The sequence below is a fragment of the Equus caballus genome, chromosome 20 (assembly GCF_041296265.1).
Source record: "Equus caballus isolate H_3958 breed thoroughbred chromosome 20, TB-T2T, whole genome shotgun sequence".
NCBI classification, from domain to species: Eukaryota; Metazoa; Chordata; class Mammalia; order Perissodactyla; family Equidae; genus Equus; species Equus caballus.
Window position 1 is genome coordinate 2,071,484 of NC_091703.1, and position 13,287 is coordinate 2,084,770.

The window sequence follows — 13,287 nt, forward strand, 5'->3', positions numbered from 1 at the left end:
CGGTAAAAGAAGCTATTAACAAAATGAAAAGACAGCCCACCAACTGGGAGAAAATATTTTCAAATCATATATCTGATAAGGAGTTAATTTCCAAAATATATAAAGAGCTCATACAACTCAACAACAACAACAAAAAACAACCCAATCAAAATATGTGTGGAGGATATGGATAGATATTTTTCTAAGAAGATATACAGATGACCAATAGGCACATGAACAAATATTCAACATCACCAATTCTTGGGGAAATGCAAATTGAAACTACAATGAGATATCACTTTACAACCATTAGAATGGCTATTATTAAAAAGAGAAAAAATAACATATGTCGGAAAGGATATGGAGCAAAGGGAACACTCATACACTGTTGGTGGGAATGCAAACTGGTACAGCCACTATGGAAAACAGTATGGAAATTTCTCGAAAAATTAAAGACAGAAATACCATATGATTTAGCTATTCCACTTCTGGGTATTTATCCAAAGAATGTGAAATCAACAATTCAAAGAGATTTATGCACCCCTATGTTCATTACAGTATTATTCACAATAGCCAAGACATGGAAGCAAACCAAGTGCCCATCAAGGAATGAATGAATAAAAAAGATGTGGTATATACGTACAATGGAATACCATTCAGCCACAAAAAAATGAAATTGTGCTATTTACCACAACATGGTTGGATTTTGAGGGCATAATGCTAGGCAAAATATGTCAGACAGAGAAAGACTAATACTGTATGATTTCACTCATATGTGGGAGATAAACAAACATACAGATAAGGAGAATAGATCGGTGGTTACCAGAGGAGAAGGGGGTTGGGGGGAAGGGATAAAGGGGCACATACTTATGGTGATGAATGGAAGCTAGACTTTTGATGGTGAACACAAAGCAGTCTATATAGAAGCCAAAATATAGTGATGCACATCTGAAATTAACAGAACGTTATGAACAAATGTGACCTTATAAAATTTTTTTAAACTGAGCTGGTTCTTCTAAAAAGATAAACAAAATTGGCAAACTCTTAGCTAAAGTCAACAATAAAAAAGAAAGATAAGGCTCAAATAAACAAATCAGAGATTTAAGATGAATTACAACAGATACCACAGAAATACAAAGAATTATAAGGGAATACTATGAAAAGACATACACCAAGAATTTGGATAACCTAGAAGAAACGGATCAATTCTTAGAGTCATACAACTTTCCAAAACCAAATCAAGAAGAAATAGGGAGTCTGAATAGATAAATCACAAATAAAGAAATTTAAGCAGTAACTAAAAACCTCCCAAAAAACAAAAGTCCAGAAAGTGACGGCTTCTCTGGTGAATTCTACAAAACATTCAAAAAAAAATCTAATACCTATCATTCTCAAATTCTTCCAAAGAGTAGAGAGGATGACATGCTTCCTAAATCATTTTAAGAGGCCGACTTTATCTTGATATCAAAACTAGACATGGATAACATAAAATAAAATTACAGGCCAGTATCACTCATGTACATAGATGCAAAAATCCTCAACAAAATATTAGCAAATCACATATAGCAATACGTTAAAAGTGTCATACATCATGATCAAGTGGGATTTATTCCAAGGATGCAGGGATGATTCAACATCCATAAATCAATCCATGTGATATACAACATTAGCAAAATGAAGAACAAAAATGATGTGATAACTTCAATAGATGCAGAAAAAGAATTTGACATGATTCATCATCTATTTATGATAAAAACTGAATAAAATGGATATAGAAGTAAAGTACCTGAACATAATAAAGGCCATATATGACAAACCCACAGCCAGCACCATATTTAATGGTGAAAAACAGAAAACGATTCCTCTAAGAACAGGAAGTAGACAAGAATGCCCATTCTTGACATATTATTCAATATAGTATTGGAAATCTTAGCCAGAGCAATTAAGAAAAATAAATAAAAGTTATCCAAATTGGAAAGGAAGAAGTAAAATTGTCACTATTTTGGATGACATGATTCTATATATAGAAAACTCTAAATAATCCACCAAAAAACTATTAGAAGTAATTAACAAATATAGTAAAGTTGCAGGGTACAGAGGCAACATACAAAAAATCAGTTGCATTTCTATACACTAATGAAAAACTAGCAGAAGAAGAAATCAAGAATACAATCCCATTTATAATCACAACAAAAAGAATAAAATACCTAGAAATAAACTTAACCAAAGAGGTAAAAGACTTGTACACTGAAAACTATAAGACATTGTTGAAAGAAATCAAAGAAGACACAAAGAAATGGAAAGATAGTGTCGTCGTGGATTGGAAGAATTAGCATAGTTAAAATGTCCATATTACCTAAAGCAACCTACAGATTCAGTGAAATATCTATCAAAATCCAATGATATTTTTCATTGAAATAGAACAAAGAATCCTAAAATGTATTCAGATAAATAAGAGACCCCAAATAGCCAAAGCAATTCTGAGAATAAAAGAACAATGCTGGAGGCATCACACTCCCTGATTTCAAAGTATATGACAAAGCCCTGATTTCAAAGTATACGACAAAGCCAGGAGAAGGTGGGCACAGTGGTCCAGGCCCAAGCTTGGAATGTTGCACCACACATAGACCAACAGCATCTTCAGGAAGGGAAATTCTGAGGGCTAGAAAAAATACTCAGAGTCCAGGTCCAAGCTTGGAATGTTGCACCACACATAGACCAACAGCATCTTCAGGAAGGGAAATTCTGAGGGCTAGAAAAAATACTCAGAGTCCAGTGCCTAGGATACAGGATATGGTCCTGGGGATAGATAGGCTCCCAGCAGAGTCAGAAGCCTGGCCTTTCCTTCCACACCGTCCTCCCAGAGCACACCTGTGGGGGTCCTGACTCCTGTACCTTTTGCTTCTGCCTGTCCAAAAGCCAGTAATACTTCTTGTCTACCTCCAATCAGGAAGTTCTGGCAGAGACAGGCCCGATCACCAAGGAGGGGCTGGCAAAAATCCTTCATGAATGAGAGCCTTTGATCAATGCTGTGATTGCCTCTTTTTTCAGGGAACTCTGACACAGTCCTCTGTCTCCCTATGTCCTCCCACTGGAGTGTGATTTCCATGGGGGAAAGGAAGGGTGGTATCTGTTGTGTTCATTATACTCACTGGTACACAGTGGCTGTTCCATGAATATCTGACCAATGAAGAATCAAATGGACTCTGTCTCCTGACCAGGCTTCCCAGGGCCCTCCTGTGCCTGTGTGCTGCTTAATTCACCAGCTGCCCCATGTGGGTCTTCTCCTTCCACTGACACTAATATCTCATAGGGTCAGATTAGCCAGCCTCTGAGCATTCACTGAGTCCCTTGGGTACCAGTTGAGCTACCACCGTGAGTTTCTGCCAGATTATAATCAGGATGCTCCCACACCTCCAGCTCCAGGTCCCAGGATGGCAGGAAGAGGCAGGGTTGAGATGAGGAGGGGATAGGTATACATTCTTTTAGGGGATACCTCTGTCCTCCAGCCCTCTTCTGCTTTCCCACAGCACTCAAAGCCCCATTAATAGCTCTCTATGGCTCCTTTCCTCTTTTCTAGGAGAAGCCCTCAGGTCTTTGCCCTCTTGCAGGAATCACAAGATATGTGGGATGCAGGGCTCTGCTAGTACCTCCAACTTACAGTTCTCATATTCTCCTCACAGTTCTGTGGAGAGGGGAGGCCATCCTACTTGATTCAAAGCCAACTCACTTTTTCAGTTGGTCCAGGGATCTGCCATTCTCATCAGAATAAGTGAGGATGCATTCATATCTAGATAAGGCCAGGAGGGCATCAAATTGGCTGTACTATGGACACTACCTGCTTGTGATATCTGTTGGAGCTGCCTGGCTCCTGACCAGAATGGAGCCCTGGAGGGCAGAGTTGTTTTCTACTTCGTGCATTGGATTACAGTCAGTGCCTAGAAAAGTGCATGCATCTAGTGGGGCTTCCTATTTATATAATGAATGAATGATCTCCAACCAACCCCATCACAGATATCTGAGGGGTCTAGGGCCCCCTTACTTGTCCTGGGTCCAATAGGACAGGGACCCCTAGATGGAATCTCAAATCTCCTGTTCAAATGGGAAAACAGCTCAGCCAAGACCACGGGGACAGTGAGTGATGAGGCAGAGGTTTTGTCATGGCAAAGAGGAAAATGATAAATTAACAACCACAGCCCCTCTGGCAGTCCTATCCACAGGGCCAGGCACCTCAAAATCACTTTCCATGCAGGACTCCATTGAGTCACTACAATAACTCTATAAAGTTGATCCTCTGTTCACCCCACTGTTCAGAGGAGCAAATCGAGAATCAGAGAAATGTAGTGACATTCTGAAGACTCACAGCTAGTAGGTGGTGATTAGCACAAGCAAGGTGCTCCCTTTTAAACAGCAGTTCCAGTACCTGTTGGGTCATGACAAAAGGTCTGTAGGTACAAAAGAAGGTAGAGACATAGGTGGAGCCACTGCCCCAGAAGGCAGGCACCAGATGTTCTACTAGCTTCTCTAGCATGCCTGCCTAGACAGTTCACATCATGCAGATCTCATTCTTGTTCACTGTTGATACATTTTTACCCTGAAGTAAGAGAGAGGAAGGTCTTGCAGTCAGAGGCAGCACCATGGACTACCAGCAGGGTGGAGGACAAGGGTTCAGACCAAATCCTCAAGCCCTCAATGACTTGGGAAAGAGATGAGACATGATACCCACAGCAGGGGAAAAGTTCTTGGCATTAAAAGTGGAATTTGAGGTTGGGAATGATTAAGTATATTAGTATCTTAGGTGTTGTTGTTAGCTGAGTATTGGCAGCAACTCCCTGTATTATCAGTATCATCCCTGTGATTTCTGACAAAACATTCCATTCTAGAGATGAGAACACAGAGGGTTTTCCTGCGGTGGGAGGGATCAGCATATTAGGGCATGTAGAAAGTTTAGTACAACACTGTTGAAATGGCAACAGAAGGGAATTCTGACAATAACCCACATCAGTGAAAGGCTCAATCACTATGGTAACCAGCCTCCCTTCTGGAATGTTGTGCAGTCCTGTGAGTACCCAGACCCTGACCTGGAGAGGCCGTGGGGATGTGTTTCCTTGGGACAGCAAATTGCAGAGCAACAGAGACAATACCATGAGCCCTATGTCCTTTTGGGTAAAAGCATCCTTACTAAGCATGATAATGTGTAAGACTTGGAGAAGGTGTGGAAAGATTGTCAAGCCAACGTGGACACCTGGGGACAGCAATTAAAACAGGAAAATCTGTAGGAAAATATGCAAAAATACCTCCGCTTTCTAGGGAAATTAGAAAGTCGTGCTATTTGTTTGTTTGATTTTAAAGTGCTTTTTAAATTAAAATGAACCTTAGAAATTAAATGGTCAAATGCTCAAATTTCACAGGGGAGGCAGCTAAGATCATGGTCACCAACCCCTTCACTTGCCTTGAGACAATGGATAGTATCTTATTCCACTTAGTATCTCCAGATTTCAGGCCAGTGTTTTTTCAATAGTAGATTTTCTATAAATCTCATTGAGGAGAACTGAACTATGTTTAGCACTACTAATAATTGATGTGGGGTCGGTGAGCCGAGGAGTCGAAAGAAAGATTTCTTAGACTCTCAAGATCTGGCAGTAGTGCTCTTTTATTTAGAGAATAGTGTGGAATAGCATGGGGACAGGACCCATGGGCAGTCAGAGCTTCTGCTGCCACCGCTTCTGCTGCCCCCGCTGGCATGGGGACAGGGCCCATGGGCAGGCAGAGCAGCTGCTGCTGCCCCCACTGGCATGGGGACAGGACCCATGGGCGGTCAGAGCTCCTGCTGCTGCCGCATGGGGACAGCACCCATGGGCAGTCAGAGCTCCTGCTGCTGCCCTGAGTTGAGGGTTAGGGCTAATTTTATAAGGCATGGGTACGTGACTTATTTTTACTGGAAAAAAGAAAAGATGATGTAAAAAGTCATTAAATGATTTCAGTGCAGATGGGGTCTGGTTATTGTGCGGTCATATAACTTTAGATACAAATCTGGCCATATAGATCGGCATGTAGGTGAGGATGCCCTGGGCTTCTCTTCCTGGGGCAGTCCTAATTCATACCATAAAAAAAGTCCACTGGGGCGTATAGTTTGGCATGTAGGCCAGGTCACCTTGGGCTTCTCTAGCTGGGGCAGCCTTAATCCACATCAATAATGTTTTGAGGTTTTCTTACTACAAGTTGGAAATTCATCTTTGGTTCTGCATGAGCCACATAAAAATAAAATTTCCTGAGCACAGTAATTTGAAATAAATAAGTCCCTTTTTCTGATAATAAGCAAAGAGAAATTGTACTGACAATTCTCATTAGCTCTCTGTGTCCTGCCGGAGTCCCACTCCAGCTGAGTCCAGGTTCCTGAGGGAGGGACGGCGGCATCGGCGCAGTGAGGGAGGAGACGTGAGACTTGGGTTGGTGTTAGCAAGTCCCACTTTACTGTGTACAACTGTCATTTTTATATTTTTCAGGATTAGCACAGAAATAGCTCTACACATATTCTCAGAGAGATAAGGATGTAAAAAACGAGCACAAGAATATTTATTAGCATTCCATTCTATATAGCATAAGGTTAATGATCGTCTTCCCCACAATTAACTATTGTTTGTTGTCTCTAAGCTAAAAGACATAGGTACCTTGACATCTGTTGTAATTCATGGTAAAGTTAAATCAAAGAGAGAAGGTCCAGACCTCCAGACAGGACAGCATTCCATCTGTTTACATCCTGGGGGAGCCACCCCTGCCTCCCTCAATCATTTATGCCATTAGTGTAGATGGTTAATGGGAACAAAAGGCAACTCCAGGATATCTTATCCCCAGGGCTATTTGCGTTCTCAGCGGGTAGTTAAACATCTTTACATTCCTGCGCCCCATGGGGGTGAAAGCATTCCTTTGTCTTTTAGGAGGAAGGGCTAATAGTCCCTTGAGCACACTGCCAGGAGAAAATATCATTTTGTTAGTAAGGTAAAGGCCTGAAAAGCTAAGCTAAACTATCTATCTTCAAGAATAAAAAGCAGAAACAAGTACAGTCATAACCTTGATAGAAAACATGCATACATTTCAGAAAATATCAGGGATGTTGGCTGGCCATTCTTCACCGAGGGGTGTCCCTGCGCCCCTCACCCCTTCTGCTCAGCAATTATTTATTATTTATTGCTTTTAGGAGAAAATTTCTATAACATTTTAACAGAAAGCAGAAGGTCAAGAATAATATATAGATACTTCTTGATCATCCAATTAACCAGCAAACTTGAAAGGATGATGCATATATATTTAGACAAAGAACTGGAGGAACAAGGAAACATCAACCAGATGGAGGCTACAAACCTAATTCGACATCTTATCTGGGCAGGATTCCTTTCTGCTTGTCTCAAAAGGGACTGTGTGCTCCTCCATTAATTAACTGCATCAAACGAAATTAGCTCTCAGAAAAATATCTTGAAAGATACCTGCAGGCGGTCACATTCTCTTACTATATTTAATTCTCCTGGGAGGTAGTGCCTCCCAAGCAGCCATCCAAAGGAGTGAAAACTGGAGGTTAAGAAAGGAAAAGGAATGAAGGGCAATTAGAAGTAGCACAGGTTTCAGAACTATGTGAGGGGCTGGCTGGTTATTCTTCACCAAGGGGCGACCCTACACCCCTCGGCGTTAATCGGCTAGACCCTGTCAAACAGTCGATCAAATGATGTAGCCACGGCTCCCGGCAGTGTCCTCTCTGAGAAGCAGCACTCTAAAACATTTTGGCTGGGTGTGAGCAGCCCAGAATGTAGTATTATTTACCATTTAATGGAAAGAACAAAGCCAGCTCTGCTGCCCACCTCCTATACCAGCAGAGACTCGAAGTGCCTTTACTCATGACCAGAAAGGCTGAACGCAGACGACTCTGAGGCTCACTTTTCCACTTGGACAGTTTCAAACATGACATTTATGAATATTAAAAAGCTTCATGTCTCTGTTAGAAGGTAGTTCTTTTAGAATATTAGACACTATGGAACTAAAGCTTAATGAAAAGACAATTTACAAAGCAATAATTATATGAACTAATAAAATTTTATATGGCTGTATCTAATAGAGTTGTTTTCATTGAACCATTAATTTTAAATTTGATGGCCTAAAACAAATATGTTTTTCTTTTAAATGAGGATTCTGGGTGAATTTTACCCTTTCTTAATAAAACTCTAAAAGGCCTGAACTTCTGGAAAAAGAGCAGAAATAAATTATGTCAAGATATAATGCAATGTAGAATAGCATGCTAATTCTGAAAATTGCTATTATTTTATGATGTGGATTAAGGCTGCCCCAGCTAGAGAAGCCCAAGGTGACCTGGCCTACATGCCAAACTATACGACCCAGTGGACTTTTTTTATGGTATGAATTAGGACCGCCCCAGGGAGAGAAGCCCAGGGCATCCTCACCTACATGCCGATCTATATGGCCAGATTCGTATCTAAAGTTATATGACCGCACAATAACCAGACCCCATCTGCACTGAAATCATTTAATGACTTTTTACATCATCTTTTCTTTTTTCCAGTAAAAATAAGTCACGTACCCATGCCTTATAAAATTAGCCCTAACCCTCAACTCGGGGCAGCAGCAGGAGCTCTGACTGCCCGTGGGTCTTGTCCCCACACACCAGCTCTGCCTGCCCATGGGTCCTGTCCCCATGCCAGCGGGGGCAGCAGCAGGAGCTCTGACTGCCCGTGGGTCTTGTCCCCACACACCAGCTCTGCCTGCCCATGGGTCCTGCCCCCATGCTATTCCACACTATTCTCTAAATAAAAGAGCACCACTGCCAGATCTTGAGAGTCTAAGAAATCTTTCTTTTGACTCCTCGGCTCACAGACCCCGCATCAATTTACATGTGCTAGAGTAATTTTAAAAGCCTGGAGTTAATATTGGGCTTTCAGATCATCATGGCAGTATGAGAGGATCCTTTTGTCTTTCCCCTTCAATCTACAGCAAGTAAAACATCTATAACCCAACAAAGACTACATTTCACAACACATCAGGATGCTGGAAAGATTCACATGTTGGTACATACAAAGCTGGGAGAATTGGAGCACACAGAGGAGGCTAAACAAAGGAACAGCAGAAGCAGACCCTGGATCCTGGATCCCAGGGTCTGGGGGCTGACCCAGCCACCCCCAGCCCCAGAGAACTCAGTGAGCAGCAGGAGAGGTTACATGTGACTCCAGCCATCCTGCTGTAGTGGCACCTGCAGCCACAAGAAATGGAGCAGCAGTGAAGGTGAAGTCCCATAATGTCAGACCCTCTGGCTGTGGTTCAGAGCCTGATAGCAGTGGCAGAGGTGCACACAGGACTCCTATCATTTGAATGCAGTGGTACTTGTGGCTACAAGGTAAAAGGCAACAGCTGAGATGATGCCCCACATACATATCTCCCTCTTTCTTCCCCCGCCACAGCAGCAGAGCTTCTGATTCAGGCTATCCTGATGCAGCTAAGGCCTCAGCCAAGACTGTGGCCTCAGTGGCAGACTCGGTGACCACAGCAACACCAGCAACAGCAAGGCATCAGTGACCCCACAAAGGAATGCCCATTAGGCTATCAGCAGATTTCTCAGCAGATATCCTGCAGCCAGGAGAGAGTGGAAAGATACATTCAAAATATTAAAAGATAAAAACTGTTAGCCAATAATACTCTATCTGGTAAAATTATCTTTCAGATCTGAAGGAAAAATAAAGACTTTCCCAAACAAACAAAAGCTGAGGGAGTTCATCACCATTAGACCTGCCTTATAAGAAATGTTAAAAGGGGCTCTACTACCTGAAATAAAAAGGCAAAGGTACAAAAAGCTTTGAGTAAGTTGATAAAAACAGGTAGAATCAGAAAATCACAAATCTGTATCAGAATAGGATAGTATAGACTTAATTATAAGATAAAAGTTAAAGGGAAAGGAAGCATTAAAAAGAAATATAACCACTTCAATTAGGTAACAAACTCACAATACAAAAAGGGATAATTAGTAACAACAAAAAGGGAAAGAGGAGGGGGAAGAGGAAAATGATGAAACCTACATAGGCAAATGAAGAGAAGAGGCTACCTGCTTAAAGAGTACTATCTCATCTATGAGACCTTTCATACAAACCAGGGGATAACCAAAAAACAAAAGTTCAGAGCAGTATCACAAGACATTAAGAAACAAAAAACCTGAGAGAAACATCATAAAAGACTACCAAACTGAAATGGCAGGCTTCAGAAGTGCAAGAGAAAAGCAGCAATTAAAATATAAAACAATCAGAAAACCAAAGATAAAAACGGCAGTGCTAAGTCCTCCTACATCAATAATTACCCTAAATGTAAATTGATTTAATTTACCAATCAACAAACATAAGTGATTGGATGGATAAAAAACCAGACCCAACAATATTCTACCTCCAGGAGACCCATCTCAGCTCTAAAGTCAAAATAGGCTCAGAGTAAAAGCGTGGAAGATGACACTCCAAGCAAATGGCAATAAAAAGAAAGTGAATGTAGCCATATTTATATCAGACAAAATAGACTTTAAGCCAAAAATGATACCAAGAGCCAAAGAGGGACATTGTATAATGATAAAGCGTGCAATCCATCAAGAAGGCATAACATGTATTACTATATATGCACTAACATAGGAGCACAAATATACATAAAGCAATTATTAACATACCTAAAGTGAGAAATTGACAGCAACACAGTAATAATAAAAGACTTTTATGCCCTACTTACATCATTGGATAGATAATCCAGACAGAAAGTCAACAAGAAAACATTGGCTTGGGGCCGGTCCCGTGGCCGAGTGGTTAAGTTCACGCACTCGACTGCAGGTGGCCCAGTGTTTCATTGGTTTGAATCCTGGGTGTGGACATAGCACTGCTCATCAAACCACGCTGAGGCAGCCTCCCATATGCCACAACTTGAATGACCCACAACGAAGAATATACAACTATGTACTGGGGGCTTTGGGGAGAAAAAGGAAAAAAATAAAATCTTTACAAAAAAAACCCAAAACATTGGCCTAAAATGAAACACTAGACCAGGTGAACTATAGATTTTTATAGAACATTCTATCCTAAAGCAGCAGAATACACATTCCTCTCAAGTGCACATATACTTGAAGATAAACTATATATCGGGAAACAATATCGAGTCCATAAATTTAAGAAGATTTACATCATGTCAAGCATCTTTTCTGACCACAATGGTATGAAACTAAAAATCAACTGGAGGAAGAAGGCTAGAAAAGCCACAAATATGTGGAGACTAAACAGCGTGCTACTAAACAACTATTGAATGAATGAAGAAATGAAAAGAGAAATTAAAAAATACCTGATGACAAATGAAAATGAAAACACAACATGCTGAGATTTATGGGATGCAGCAAAAGCAGTACTAACAGGGAATTATATGGCAATACAAGCCTACTTCCAGGGTCAAGAAAAATCTCAAATAAACACTCTAAAGCACACTTAAAGTAACTAGAAAAAGAAGAACATACAAAGGCCAAAATCAGTAGGAGGAAGGGAATAATAAAAATAAGAGCAGAAATAAATAAAATACAGACTAAAAGGACAATAGAAAGGATCACTGAAACTAAGAGCTGATTCTTTGAAAAAATAAACAAAATTGACAAACTTTTAGCTAGACTCACTGAGAAAAAAGAGAGAAGGCTCAAACAAATAAAATCAGAAACATATGAGTAGAAATTAGACCAGATATAAGAAATACAAAAGATTATAAAAGAATACTATAAAAACTATATGTCAACAAATTGGAGAATCTAGAAGAAATCAATAAATTCCTAGAGTCATAGCCTTTCAAAACTGAATCAAGAAGAAATAGAGAATCTGAATAGAAAATCACTAGTAAGGAGATGGAAACAGTAAACAAAAAACTCCCCCAAAAAACAAACTTCCAGGACAAATGGCTTCTCCAGTGAATTCTACCAAACATTCAAAAATGATTGAATTCCTATCCTTCTAAAACTCTTCCAAAAAATTGATGAGAAGATGATGCTTCCTAACTCATTTTATCAGGCCAACATTACCCTAATGCCAAAATCAGACAAAGACAGCATACAAAAAGAAAATTACAGGCCAATAACACTGATAAACATAGATGCAAAGATTCTCAAGAAAATATTAGCAAAACAAATATATTAAAAATATCATACACCATGATCAAACAAGATGTATTCCAAGGATGCAAGGGTTGTTCAACATTCATAAATCAATCAATGAGTTACACCACATTAATAAAATGAAGAAAAAAATCTTACAATTTTTCTCACTAGATGAAAAGAAAGCATTTGACAAGATTCAGGACCCATTCATAATAAAAACTCTCAATAAAATGGATATAGAAGAAAAACATCTTATAATAAAGGCCATATATGACAAACCTACAGCTAACATCATATTCAATGGTGAAAAGTTGAAATCTATCCCCATAAGAACCTGAATGAGACAAGGATGCCCACTATTGCCACTGTTACTCAACGTAATTTTGGAAGTCCTAGCCAGAGTAATTAAACAAGAAGAAATAACAGGTATCCAAATTGGAAAAGAAAGAAGTAAAAGTGTCACTATTTGGGATGACCTAATTTTATATATAGAAAACTCTAAAGAGTCCACCAAAAAACTATTAGAAATAATAAACAAAAATAGTAAAGTTGCACAGTACAAAATCAACATACAAAAATCAGTTGTGTTTCTATACACTAAGGATAAGCTAGTATAAAGAGAATCAAGAATACATTCCATGTACAATCTCAACAAAAAGAAAAAATTAACTAGAAATGGACTTAAACAAAGAGGTAAAAGACTTGTATACTGACAACTATAAGACATCACTGAAAAAAAATCAGAGATGATGCAAAGAAATAGAAAGATATTCCATACTCATGGGTTGAGATAACTAATATAGTTAAAATGTCCATATTACATAAAGCAATCTACAGAATTAATGCAATCTCTATCAAAATCCCAATGGGATGTTTCAAAGAAGTAGAAAAAGAATCCTAAAATTTGGAACAACCAAAGACCCCAAATAGCCAAAGGAATCCTGAGGAAAAAGAACAGAGCTGGAGGTGTCACAATCCCTAACTTCAAAATATGCTACAAAGTTATAGTGAACAAAACAGTATCACACTGGTACAAAAACAGACACACAGATCACTGGAACAGAATCAAGAGCCCAGAAATAAACTCACACAATTTGGGGCAGATAATTTCTGACAAGGAGCCAAGAACATACAAGGGAAAAAGGCAAATTTTT